The sequence below is a fragment of the Natrix helvetica genome (genome assembly GCF_964273705.1).
Source record: "Natrix helvetica genome assembly, chromosome: 2".
Classification (NCBI taxonomy): Eukaryota; Metazoa; Chordata; class Lepidosauria; order Squamata; family Natricidae; genus Natrix; species Natrix helvetica.
This window is the reverse complement of record NC_138552.1, coordinates 32,927,979-32,942,538: the sequence shown is the minus strand read 5'-3', so window position 1 is coordinate 32,942,538 and position 14,560 is coordinate 32,927,979.

The window sequence follows — 14,560 nt, the reverse complement described above, 5'->3', positions numbered from 1 at the left end:
CACACACACACACACACACACAATGATATCAAAAACAGAGATCAATTCAAATGTTTTATTTTTTCATCTAAGTTGTATTTGAAAAAAAATGAACTGTGAAACACTTGAGACATTGCTAAATTCTGTTCCCAGTGCCATGACCAATTCCCGCTATATTTCCAGCTAACTGTGGTCTTTAGTCTATTTGCAAATGATACCCTCCATACAAACATGGATGTATAAACCTGGAGTTACCTGACTGTTGTGGCCCAGCAGGCGCCGTTGCCGCTGCCACCAGACTCCGAGAGTGAGGGTCCCTATGAGTCGGCTCCAGAGGAGGTGGGGGACCCTGGACAGGGTTCCGACACTGAGCAGGGATCGGAGAGTCTGGTCGGCCACCAGGAGGCGCCTGAGGCATGGAGCAGCAGTGAGAGCCAGAGGAGGGGGGCTCCCGATGCCATGCCTTGGAGCAGCGGGGAGGAGTCACGAGACAGTGAGTCAGAACTGAGCAGGGAGTTCCTGGACGCTCGTTACCGCCGCGCCCATAGACGCAAGGAGCGTGGGCGTAATTATCGGCGATAAGAGCTCTCAGCTGCTGATCAGGAGGCTCCTCTCCAGGTTATAAAAAGGGTTGACTGTGCATACGCCCTTTGCATCAGTCAACAGAGGACTTATGCCAGAAGTTCTAGTCTGGAATTCTAGCAAGCTGATAGCTGCTTTCGTGTTTTGTTTTTGTGAGTTTTGTCTTGGTGGTTTACTGCCACGGAACCTTCTGTTTGTTTGTGCAATAAACCTTGTTCCCTTGTACTGTTCCGGAGTGTGTTCTGTGTGGGCAAAGGAGGAAGGGGGGTCAGAACACCTGACTATCAACACCCATTATAATAATGTTTTAAAACACATAAAAATTGATCTCAGCTCAGATAATCATTTCAGTTCATCTTTGTATTCCTACAAGCAGCAAAGGGGGGTTTATTTTAGTCTACAGTATATTTGTATTTGGGCTTGCTTTTACTTTTTATGTCTTTGGTGATTTGGTTTTGCAAACCACTTGGGGTTTGCTGCTCTTCCCATCCCACTTTGGTTTCCCTTCTCCAATGTGCTTGTCTGCTGAATTGATTCCATCACCCATGAAGCACAGATGATTAAAGGGTGCATAAAGTAGAAGAAAAATAAGTAAAAACCGTTCTTCTTAATTCATTTATGTAGAAAAACAGCTTCCATCTTATGCCATGGAGTGACATTGAGGCAGTGGTGGGATCCTATCGGTTTAACAACCGGTTCAGTGAGGGCGCGTGCATGCACAGTTTTGAGAACACTTACCTTTTGCATTACAGCTGGGAAGGAAAACAGCTGAGGCGTGGCAATCTGCTCTGCTGCGTGACTCAACTGAGAAGATAAAGGTCAGTAAAGCTCAGGGGCGGGCAGGGCACTTGATCGTCAGAGCGAACTGGTTTGCTCCAAAGGTGGTATTCAGCCTGTTCTGACAGGTTCTGGAGAACCGGTAGCGGGAATTTTGAGAGTGGGGTGGGAATAGGGATTTTGCAGTATCCTTCCCCTGCCACAAAGCCACGCCCACAGAACTGGTAGTAAAAAAAATTGAATCCAACCACTGGTTTGCTCCCAGCTGATCGTCAGAGCTACTGGTTTGCCCGAACCAGTCCGAACCAGTAAAATTCCATCCCTGTATTGAGGAGTGTAGCACAGTTGATATACACATTGTAGTAAGTTTTCATGAGCAATTTTACATAGAAAATACCATTGTCCTGTTGATGCTTGGTGAAAGCAAACTGACTCACACAAGATTTAAGGAAGTGATCTGATTATAGAATAAGGCTGCTGAAAAAGGTAATAATACTTATCTATCTGTGTAATTTCTAATGATAATTTTTTTAAAAATGAAAAAAAACTGTTATTATAACTAATTTATCCCTGGCATCTTGTCTTCCAATGATCAAAATAATGTTTCTGGCATATCCAAATCAAGTTCAGTGACTGTAGGCTAAGATTAATTTCTTTTTTTAAAAAAAAATGGAGACCCTTTCTAGGCATGCACAGGAAAGCCATCAATGATTTATAAATCAATAGGGCTTTAAAAACAATTTTTTTGCAAAGAATTTAAAATTTGAGATTTACTGCCACTGCAAAACTATTCCGAATGAGTATCTAGTTCCAGTGCACTTACATTTTCTACCATAAAAACATTTGTATCATGCCTATTCTCTGGGTTTTTTAATTGCTTACTTTATACAAAATCAAGTAAGGCTTCAATCAATCAAAGCTTCACTTGTTTGCTTGTTAAACCAAAAAGTGTGCATAGAAAATAAGTTAAGAAAAAAATTAAATTTCTTTTTTTTTTTTTTACACTGGATGTGAAAAGAGAGAGGGGGGGAGAGAGGAGGGAGGGAGAGGGGGAGAGAGAGGGAGGGAGGGAGGGAGGGAGAGAGAGAGAGAGAGAGAGAGAGAGAGAGAGCGAGAGAGAGAGAGAGAGCGAGAGAGCAGGAAGAATTTTGGGAGAATTTTCACCAGTTTGGAAATCAAGTTACATTAACAGAATACTTTGGGATCAATTTTGGTGGAATGTGTAACATCTAATAGCAAAAGGAAATGCTTACATGGTTTCCCAATTATTTTGCGATGCAGTATGTCAAGACTGATTTTCATTTTCACCTACATTTTCTTCCCTCACAGCTTGACAATAGGGAGGGGTGATGGATGAAATACAAGGGTGGGAGAATGGTATTCAAGCATCCATCTGCACCATGGGATCTCAAGGACATCTCAAGGCTGGCATCTCAAGGACACACCGCAGATGTCTCCACATGGCTGGCTGTTTCCTATAACAAAATGAACAAGAGTGATTGTTGGACGTTATGAACTGGACTGTAGGGAAAAGGGAGAGTTAACTATGCCTGCTTTCATGGGTGAAAACCAGAGCTGGTTTCACTTATTCTGTGCCAATGTGATTTATTCAATAGAGTTTTATACTCTTGGTAAAATAATGTCCCAGGAATTTCTTTTTCTGGATTCACCAACTGGACAGTTGATACAACCATAAGAAGGGATGATGCACCCCAAAAGCTTCCCTAAAGTATGAAACATGATATCTATCAATGCTTTATAGCAGAGATCCCCAACCCCAGATCTGTGGCCAGTGCCTGATGCCCACTTCAATTCTGGGGAGAACAACTTTATCATCAGGAAACAGTTACAAGAAAACTAGAACGTATCTGTTGGTCAATATTTTTTGAGAGAATTGGTATAAAAGTTAAACAGGAGAAGAGCCAATATACATCCTTTCTTCATTGCTTTCTGAATAGAGACTGGGGATATAAAATAATATAAGGCCTTCACCAAAATATCTGTATGCAATTATGCAGTTTCTTAGGCAGAAGGAGTTGTCAAGTTTAATAGAGGAGCCAGAAAATTTCTCCCATAGGCTGTTCTGGGGTTTGAATTAAAAGCTGTTTTGAAATCAGTAAATGCAACAAAAGAACATTTTTGGTACGTGGGAGGAGGGGTGTTACTAGTATTAATTGCTTTTAGCTCCCCAGAGTCACCTGCTTGAGATAAGCAGTCATATAAATCTAAATAAAAGTAAAAAAAAGCAATCACCCCTAGGATGATTGATTATTTTTTTCTTGGAAAATTGAGGGCAATGCAGTGATCAAATCTTGGCTGCCATTCCCTAAATATGCCATACTCCTCTGCCTGAATGTTCAGTTTGACCTTAATTGGCTTTGAAAAAACACAAGTCAAGCAACAGGCTTTTAGCAGTGATATCTAGAAAGATCGAAACACTTTCCCAATTTGTATGGGGTGGATCTGTTTGAAAGAAGTCTATTCCAATTAGCTAATGTATTATGTTCAATTCACAGGAGAGCCCATGCAGTTCCTAGATTCAATGTTTTGCCATCTTTGTTGCTGGGAGGAAGATTTAACAATATTCCAGTTTAAGAAACACTGTGGTGTTTTTTTTTTTGTTGGGGAAAATAGAATGACTCTCATCTGTCCTTTCTAATTTCTAATGGAGTTTGTAATTAAATTAATAGCCTTGACAGCTTAGAGAAGAATATTTTCTTTTTCTTGACCATGATTTCTAGAAAGATTGCCAAATTCTGTTTAATTTCCACTCTTATTTAATGTATAATAATGAAATACCTTGATAAATCTATTCACACTAAATCTATTCTTCAGTCTATAGTATGTACTTAAACATTAACATCCTTCCTTCCTTCCTTCCTTCCATCCATCCATCCATCCATCTTTTCTTCCCTACCTACACTAACTACTTACCTACCATATAACAAGGGAATAAATTATTGTGGGTCACTTATCTGCATAGTCATATTTGCTGATCAGTGAAATCTGGAAGAAAAAAATACACAATCTGCACAGTTAACAAATGTGATAAGGAGCGCTCCTAAATTAAAAACCTGATCAATAAAAGAGACTATTTATAGCTCAGGGTGGAAATGAGGGGTCCTTGGTGCTCTCTGAGCTTGCTTGATTTCTTGCAAATGTTTCATTACTTTAACTAAGTAACAGCATTCAAGTTGGTTGGGTGGGACTCTCATGCATCACCTGCAGGGGGCGCCCTAGTGGCTTCGATGTATTTGTCATGACAAAATGTCAGACCGACCTGTTGCCGGGCCTGGTGTCAGGGTCCTGATCAGTTTAGCACCACAAAAATGGGTGGGTTGTATCCACAAAAATGGGTGGGTTGTATCCACCACGAGTAGGAATGGACCATCACCATGGATTAAGTGACAGCATCAGTGCTAGCAAAACCCTGAAAACCTGATCTTTCAGGGAAAATGAAAAATTGTCCACTGTGAGCTAATCTCCAAAAGGTAATTCACACACTTGTAATACACTACAATGTAGACATCTTATTCTTGATCCCACCTCTCTTTCATATAGCTCTGCATGGGAGAATAAGTGGGGGAAACGTTGAAAAACGGATTTCAATGTAGCAATGCAAGCCCCACAAGTATGCATGGTGTAGAACAGTGATCGGCAAGCTGCGGCTCGCGAGCCACACGCGGCTCTTTACACATTTTAATGCGACTCTTCTGTGTGCCGGGCGCCCGCTCCCCTCCCTCCTCTCGGGCACTTCAAAACAAGCGCCCCTTTCCCTTTTTTCTTTTCGACCCACAATGATTAGGGAGGATCCTGAAGTCGGGCGGGGACGAGAAGCGAGGAGGCATAAAAAGAAACGGAGGCTAAGGAGCTTCTCCCCCCCGCAAAAATCTTATCAGGGAGCCGGGCGGGCAGTAGCAAATTAGCCGATCATGCCGCGTGATCAGCTAATTTGCTACTGCCCACCGGCTCCCTGATAAGATTTTTGCGGGGGGGGGGGGGGAGAAGCTCCTTAGCCTCCGTTTCTTTTTATGCCTCCTCGCTTCTCGTCCCCGCCCGACTTCAGGATCCTCCCTAATCATTGTGGGTCGAAAAGAAAAAAGGGAAAGGGGCGCTTAAAGGTTCAAACACTAGAGCAAACGCTTCAGAGGCAACAGTTTTCACGGGGAATTAGAACAGAGAGCCCTGGAGTTTCGCTGCCCTCGCATGATTGGCTAATTTGCTACTGCCCGCCCGGCTCCCCGGTTAGATTTTTGCTGGGGGGGGAAGCTCCTTGGCCTCCGTCTCTTTTTCTCCCTCCTCACTTCTTAGGGCTCCACCAATGGGGGAGCAAGGCCCAGCACCAGGCTTTGGGCTAACACAGGGGTCTGCAAAGTTGGCTGTTTTAAGACTGGTGGACTTCAATTCTCAGAATTCTGGGAGTTGAAGTCCACCAGTCTTAAGAGCCAATTTTGCAGATCCCTGGGCTAATATGATTGATGCCCTTGGTGGACTTCAATTCTCAGAATTCTGGGAGTTGAAGTCCACAAGTCTTCAAGCTGTCAGGTTTGAACACCCCTGGGTTTTTTTTTCCTAAAGCGTTAGGGATGCAAGGATCTTGTAACTTGACAGCTTTAAGACTTGCGTGCTTCAAATGCCAGAGTTTATTGAAACTAAAAACAGTGTACCATCCTATGTATTTTCGGTTTTAAAAATGTGGCTCTCAAAATAAATTTCAGTCGTGGTTTTGGCGAGATTTGGCTCAGTTGAAAAAAAAGGTTGCCCACCACTGGTGTAGAACATTGTATTGTAACATCATTAGGTACATTTTGTCATCTTAATTAAATTTTGGCTTGTTGTGGACATTCCCTTTCCCATTTATTTAATAGCGTTCAGTCATTTACAAATGAACTTTAAAACAAAAGACTTAATTTGCATTTACAGAATTATATATCCCAAATAAAACCCCTTTAAAAACCTTATTCTTTCGAGATTTTTCAACCTGCTCTGGATACTTGTTCCATCTTTGTAAAACTAAAAAAAAATGTACTGGAGGAACAGGTGCTTTCATTTGTTTTTATTGAGACTCCAATGAGACAATTTAAGTTAATACAATAACACTTTTATCACATGGAAGCCAAAACAGTCTCTGGACTACATTTACTGGACAGAATTTGCTACATCAGATTTTAAATCTTGGACTGATGATATGTCACCATTTTCTGATTTCATGTCAACACAGAAAACATCAAGCAGGAGCTGGGAATTTAAAATAAAACCGGATCTTGCAATATCTTCAAAGTTGAAATATCTTTACAGTTAGGTCGCCCTAATATTCACAGCCAATGAGTCTTGGTAGGATTGAACTGGAAACAATTCTTCACCCATCCCCATGTCTATGACTTGAGGCTTTTGGGGTGTTGATGAATTAATTTTAGCTTGTTCTTTCTTTACAACCCATCCTTATTGCCAGTACTTAGTACTTAGTTCAAAATATTAAAGAAGGAATGCCTTTGGGCTGAACAGCTTTTGTTTGATGAGTATACTTTGCCTCCCGTGAACTTTGTTTAAAAGCATGGCTTTGTAAGTCAGAGTTTGCCTTTTGGGCATGAGATTCATTAGAAATCCATTGGCATATGACACAGAAGTGTAACCTCATTCTGACCATGAGACCAAATCTAATTCTATGCTTCAACTCTGAATAGCTTTGCTAAGTCAGCAATATTCCCACACCCAATCTTGTGCAGACCTGCTGGGAATGAAGATAGCAACAGCTAAACCAATTCACGTAGTGATTAATCTATCACTGGGGTTGTTCTTTGTCTAGGTGTAAAATTCCCTAATGTAGACTTTTAATGTGAATTTCCATAACTTAAATGTTTTAAAAAGCTATTGCTTTTTGTACACAAATTTTAGCATGTAGGTCAGATTAATCTTTTGCAATGAAATTGCAACTTTCACTGTAGGCTTTGGCCAGAGAAAGATGAATGCTAGCATCCTCCATTTAGTTCTGCCTCAATGAAAACTATTCAGTGGATCGCCAAAATCCAACCCTATAGAAGAGGTTCCAATACTTCTCTCTCTCCTACATACATCTACACTGATGGCTTCATCAAAGCAATATGTTTATTTTCCTAAAGAAGCACTGACTACACTTTAGCCTCGTTACATATACATATCTAAACATAGCAAAAGAGTTAAAAGCAAAGGCGCTATCGTACAAGAGGATGCTTGCAAAGACCAACAGTTTTCTAACAGAAATGATCAATATAAAAGGTATAAGCCAACCAGAGAAGACACTGAGGCAGTGGTGAAATTCAATTTTTTTACTACAGGTTCTGTGGGCGTGGCTTGGTGGCCATGGCATGGCTTGGTAGGTGTGGCTTGGTGGGCGTGGCAGGGGAATGATACTGCAAAATCCCCATTCCCTCCCCACTCCTGGGGGAAGGATATTGCAAAATCTCCATTCCCACCCCACTCTAGGACCAGCCAGAGGTGGTATTTGCCGATCCTCTGAACCACTCAAAATTTCCACTATTGATTCTTCAGAACCTGTCAGAATGTGCTGAATTTCACCCCTGCACTAAGGGTTTTCAACATATTTTGAATAGTGCTTCAGACAGTTGAGGCAAGGAACTATGGAAAAATACGTTGAGCGTCATTGTTTCGATTCCCATGAAGGAGTGAAACAGTTGCCTGTTCATTCAGTACTAGGAAAGTCTTGAAAGACCAGTTCTTTGATGATAGAAAGATAATTGCACTGTAAATATATTAGGGCCATGCCTGGAATTTGGCTTGAATTCTGAAGATGCCTTGGTTGATATCAGTTATTTATGAATCAGTTATGAAAGAACGTGTGTTATTTGAGGACTAACCTGAATAATGAGAATATTATTCTGCAACTACTCTGCCACCTCATTTAGGGAACTTTCTGCAGTGTACAGATGACATTTCCCACCATATGTATCTCTGTCCATCTTTTCCTGTCAGTTGAGATCAATTTCTGTGACCACCTCTCATCAGACCCTTGGGATCTCATGTCAGCTGCATATATATATATGTATCACTCGCCATCCTCAGGCTGGTGTTTTTGGCTCAAAGCGTGGCCGGAGCTGCCGTCTTTCTATAAAACTTGGTGGGGTGGGTGGGTGGAGTGCTGGCTTTGTTTCGGTAAGTGGATTGACCCACAGCCAGCACCAATCAGCACCAATCTACCAATCATGATACAGCCACACATCCAATCAATCCATTTACTGAAACAAAGGCAGTACTCCACACACACACACAAACACACACACACACAAACACACACACACACACACATATGAAGATTTATAGAAAGACGGGCAGCTCCGGCCATGCTTTAAGCCAAAAACACCTGCCTGAGGATGGCGAGTGAGACCTCACCGAAACGTTGCCAAGACAATCTCAATCTTACATGGGAAAAGACCCGAATACAACAAGACCAGCATACCTACACCCATGAAAATATACGAAAACACATACACACACACACAGACACACAATTCTTTTATGTAGAAGCAACATTGTATCACAGCTTCCCTCTTCCTCCCCCAATTAAATGTTTTATTATATAATACATTGTAGAGTAAAAACAAAAACTAAGTGCACAGTGCATACACAATAGAAACTGCAAGCTGTTGATGTCAACCCTGAAGTGAACCTGGCTAAGGCCATGTTGAAGGCTTCAGGGTTGCCACAAAGCAGAAGGGATAGGGAGGGGGCAAATGGCTAGATATAATTTTGTAGCCAAAACAAAAGAAGTTTTTCATGTGGGAACCAAGGACATTCTAACAGATGGCTGGCCAGAAGAGGCATGAAGTAACCAAGCAACCAGGCAGTACCTTGATTGGACAGTGTGACAGTGACTGGGGAGGGGGGAGGAGAAACTTTTAGTTTTAATTAGGTGAAAGCCGTGGGAACCTTCAGAGTTGGCTTTCACCAGTTGTGCCAATATGATGTATCCAATAAATTGTTCTTTGAGGAATCTGCCTGCCTCAGAGTTCGACTTTCCATGGGTGCATTGCTGGGAACGTTGACAGTTGACACTATGTTGGTTAAAATAAATTAAACCTTTCAAATAACACTTAAGTTTATAGCAAAATTAAGTATAGTTTCTAATGGATGCATGAACATGGAGTTGCTTATATTATACACTTAGTGCTTAATATGACATTGATAAGAAGGTGCAAAGCGCATGGAATTATTTTATAATATGCACATATTTATATCTTTCAAGTTAGCACTAAAGTCTCCACTGTATTATTATTTGCAGTTATTTATGAATATTAAAAAGAGAAGCTGCTTGAAAAACATAAATAAGTATTGGATTGCTAACTTCCCATTTCTCTGTACACTGACCAATTTTCAGGCCATATGAACATTTTATTTCTTCCATTCAATCATATCCAATTCTTGGAAACAGCCTGGAGAAAGCCCTCACATTTTCTTGGCAAGGTTTTTTTCAGAAGTGGTTAACCATTGCCTCTTCTCTAGCCATCAGAGAAAATAATGGGCCCGAGGTTGCCTTTGTGTTTAAGGACTAGAACTCACAGTCTCCTGGTTTCTGATGCCTTACCTACTACACCAAACTGGTTCCCACATGATCATTTAAATGCTCTTAAAAACCAGTCTGGAAACGTTTATATTTGCTTTGCTGCATGATGAATACGGTATATGGGAACTATTCTTGCTTAAATGTAATTCAGCTTCTGTTGTGGATATATGTTGCTAGTTTTGCCACTGCGTATTCTTCAAATTTTAATTTCAATCAGATATCATCAGAACAATAGCAATATACCTTTCTTCCAATAGTGAGCAAAATTTATCCTCATAACTGTGAGCACAATAAACTATGGTATTTTTACTAGACTTATATACCGCTTCACAGTGCTTTTGCAGCCCTCTCTAAGCGATTTTACAGAGTCAACATATTGTCCCCCAAAATCTGGATCCTCATTTTATCCAACTCGGAAGGATGGAAGGCTGAGTCAACCTTGAGCCTGGTGAGATTCAATCTGCCAAACTGCTGGTAGCCAGCAGTCAGCAGAAATAGCCTGCAGTACTACACTCTAACCACTGCGCCACAGCGGCTCATATTAATATTATTAATAATTATTAACATTTTTCAATACATTATATTTTTATTAATGTGTTCTAAAATTATACCTAGTAAACAATGTTGATTTCATTTTATCTAAAATTCTTTAAACGGTTCAACAGTATGTATTTCTCTGCCATACTTTTGAGGTTTTTGCATGTCCACCACATGTAGTAAAATGTTCCTTCTGTTTCTCAACATTTCTGACATTTCTATTGTAAGATTTACTATTTTGGAAATTATGATGGCTCAAATGTATGCCATTTGTAAAACATTTTATATCAGTTTTCTTATAGCTTGGAGTAAATTGTGCAGATTTATTTCATAACTCTTTCCATTGTTGTGTTGCGACTATTTCTTTAAAGTTTTGCATCCATTTTATCCTGAATTTTTTGTTAGATCTGTCTCCATATCATATCTTATTAGGATATGATATTCAAGCAGATGGTGTTGATTTCGCAAAAACTTTTCAAATTTCAAAATATTTCTTTGTCCCTTCTAATTTTTAGATCAAATATTATCCTTCCATCAAGTTTTTCATCAAGCGCAGTAATGTTTCAATTGACACTGAATAACTTTTGATGTGTCTTTTAGTCTATTTGGTAATCTGGGTGGATCACATCTGCATATATAATTATACTTTTCTTACTATAAATATCTTCAACATGGAAGGGAAAAACTAATGTTTTTGGATTTATTGTTTTCCTTATGAAGTTCCCTCTATTTACCAAACTTTGATAATATGCCCTTTTAAAATTTTATCCTCTTTTTACCCAAGTGCCATAAATATCTATGGAATCCATGGGATCAGCTTCTTCTTATAATATTGACAAGCTTCAAAAGAAATCCAGTTATTTATTAGGAGCTTCATGTCAGTACTTTCCAAGTGAAACAAACTCTGACCCCCGTAATTTACGTTCCAATTCTGATCCTGTTTCCCTCCTTCCCCTAACGTGTGTTATCAGTTACATTTTCCAACGAAGCAATTTTGCCGGTTGTAGAGATCACTCCCCACCACCACTGTGAGTAACCATGGAGACAGCCTTGAGAGAGATATGGCTGGAATGCACTTTTGTTTTGATTGATATGCTGCCTCAGCGCAGCTGCAGAGTTCGTTTTCCCATCCCCCTTGCCTATGGCAACTCAAGAGCAGTCAGGGATGTTTTGCGAGTTGACATTAGACATGAGTGCCACATGCCCCAGATGTTCTTCCTGGTTGATTAGCTATAAGTTTTTTTCTTGAATCAGTATGACTATATCATTTTCTGAACATGTTCATTCCCCAAAATGATGATGATGAAGATGAAGATAGTAATTATAACAATAATAATATCTTAGTTCCATGAAAAGAAGATCTTACTTGGCTGGTTTCTCACCAGCCTTTTTTCTGGTTTCCTGCTTTCTTTTCCTGCATTCATTAGATATTCTTGTACAGAATGGAGAGGATGGTCTTGACAGAGACAGGGAAGATCTGTTACTAAGGCAACAAACAGAGAAACATGCCTTAAGCCCATTCCAGGATAAGGATTTTTGAAATACTTCTTGTAAGTGAGGGACATTTCTAATTCACATGAAGATTAAAAAAAGTGAGGGGGGAAGCACACTCAGAGTTGCAAGTTTTCTTTTTTATTGTATCCATTCTAATAAAAGTTTAGGCCTACATGCCTCTGTTTCTTGACTGGCTCTACCTTGTAAGATTAATATGTGGTGAGGTAAGTCAAAGACTTTTTCTAATTAATTCTACCCACTTTGAGAATGCTAATTTCAACATTTAGACAGGATTAATTGAAGCAGAAAGGCTATGATTCAGTGGTGGGACATATGCTTTGCAGCAGAACTTTTTCCAAGTTTGCCTTAGTGCCTTTGAGGGCTAATTGGCAAATTTCTCCATCAGCACTTTTCACCCCAGGACACCATAATTATCTCATAAACCTGCTCATTAATAAGTGGCTTCAGTTATTATAAGGGGCCGGGAGCTGAAAGGCATTCTGCTGCTTTTACAGCACAATCTTCTAATAAGCTGCTATTCCTTCTTAAGGAAACACAAAAGTGGGGGGGGGGGATGTAGCTAGTAGCTGATATGACATTGCCAGGAATCCAAAGGGTAGTAGGGACAAGCAAGATATAATCTATGCTTGGCTCTGCTGAAGTCCAGAGGTACCAATAAACAGATTGGTTGGAAAATCCCAGCCATCACTAAAAAGCCCTTTGGAAGCTCCCCGGCCTTTCCATCAGTGGTAGATTCCTTCCGGTTCGGGCTGGTTTGGCTGAACCAGTAGTGGTTTGGTGGCCTGGGTCACTGGAACCAGCAGTGACCAGGCCTGCCATGCCCCCAAACTGGTTCTCTGGGCAGCACCCTAGGTGCTGCCATTTTGTTTTTCGCTTCTGCACATGCACAGAACAATTTTATTGCACTGCATATGCGCACGGAGAGCACATCAAGTGCACACACACATAGTGTGCCCATGAGTGAACCAGCAGTAGTGCCTGCCGGAACCCACCCTTGCTTTCCCTGTTTGCTCATCCCCATACTAACTTGTTATCAGATTAGCTATAGGACAAATAAAAGTCTTGCTTTAAGGCCAAGCCAAGTACAAGTATACCCTGGGTTAAAAAGGTATGACTTACATACAACTTGAATTTGAACAGGCTGTCTATTACTAAAAATGGCAGATGTTCTCTGTTCTCCTTCTTCAAGCCGATGGACCACTGAAGTTGCATCATGATTTCATGAATCATCTAAGGTGCACTTTTAAAATCTTAGGTAAAGGTAAATGTTCCCCTTCCACATATTTACTAGTCGTTTCTGACTCTAGGGAGCAGTGCTCATCTTCATTTCAAAGCCAAAGAGCCAGCGTTGTCTGAAGACATCTCTGTGGTCATGTGGCTGGCATGGCTAAATGCTGAAAGTGCACGGAACACTGTTACCTTCCCACCAAAGGTGGTTCCTATTTTTCTACTTGCATTTTTATGTGCTTTGAAACTGCTAGGTTGGCAGAAGCTGGGACAAATAACGGGAGCTCACTCCGTTAAGCTAGGGATTCAAACCACTGAACTGCCGACCTTTCTGATCAACAAGCTCAGGGTCTTAGCCACTGAGCCACCGTGTCCCCCATTTTGAATCTTACAGAATTTTTAATATAAAATATAATATGTTAATATAATTTTCAATGTTTTTTTAGATTTTCATGAAAACATTGCACGGATTTAGTTTTTCATAGACTTGAAGAAGAAGAATGTCATCTGCCATTTTTAGTAATAGGCAGTCTGTTCGTAAGCACAAGTTCTGACTTATGTACAAATTCTAGTTAGATTCAGATTTAGGAATTGATCTTGTTCTGAACCGAGGGACTGCCTGTGCTCCTTAAAATTGTTTACTTTGTTGCCATAAAATTATGTTTTACAAACTATTCCAGTATATATAACCAAACGGGAGGTTTGAAGTGTTCCAGCAGAAAATTCATATTATCCTTATTTGTTTAAACCACTTGAGTTCAGTGCCAAAACGTCTCTATTTCCCACATGGGGTTAATTATTCAAACATTTTGCTGATAGACAGGGGCTCAGATAAACACAGTGTAGTAAGCTTACCAAATATTTGCCTCAAACATCACATTTTGTTCTTGGGGAAATAGATCTCTGTGTAGCATACTCTGTGGGCCAGCAAATTAATAACACACATAATCAGTCACTGGGAAAAAACCTCTATCACTTAAAAAGTATTTCTCAAACTTTATTAATTTCACAACTGAAGTTAGAACTGAAAAAGCTTCTTGGATGAACATTCTTGAAGAAAAAGCCCCAAGAAAGTCCAGTTGCCTTTGGGGGGAAAGCACCTTTGGGACAACCATGACCTGAATGATTGAGAATCTCCATAGACATGTAATGGCTTGGCTTTGAATCTTCTAATATAGCTCAATATGGCAGCAGGAAATTCTTCACAACCCTGTTGCTGTTACCATCTTAATTGTGAAATCAGGTTTCTGCAGGCACTTTGGTAACCTATAAAGAACCATTCTATGTCTAGCTGCTGGTGATAAGAAACCTAAAGATGACCAGAACACCCCTGTCTGCTGTTGGAGCTCATGGATATATCTGGCTCTTGATCCCTGAGGCATATTT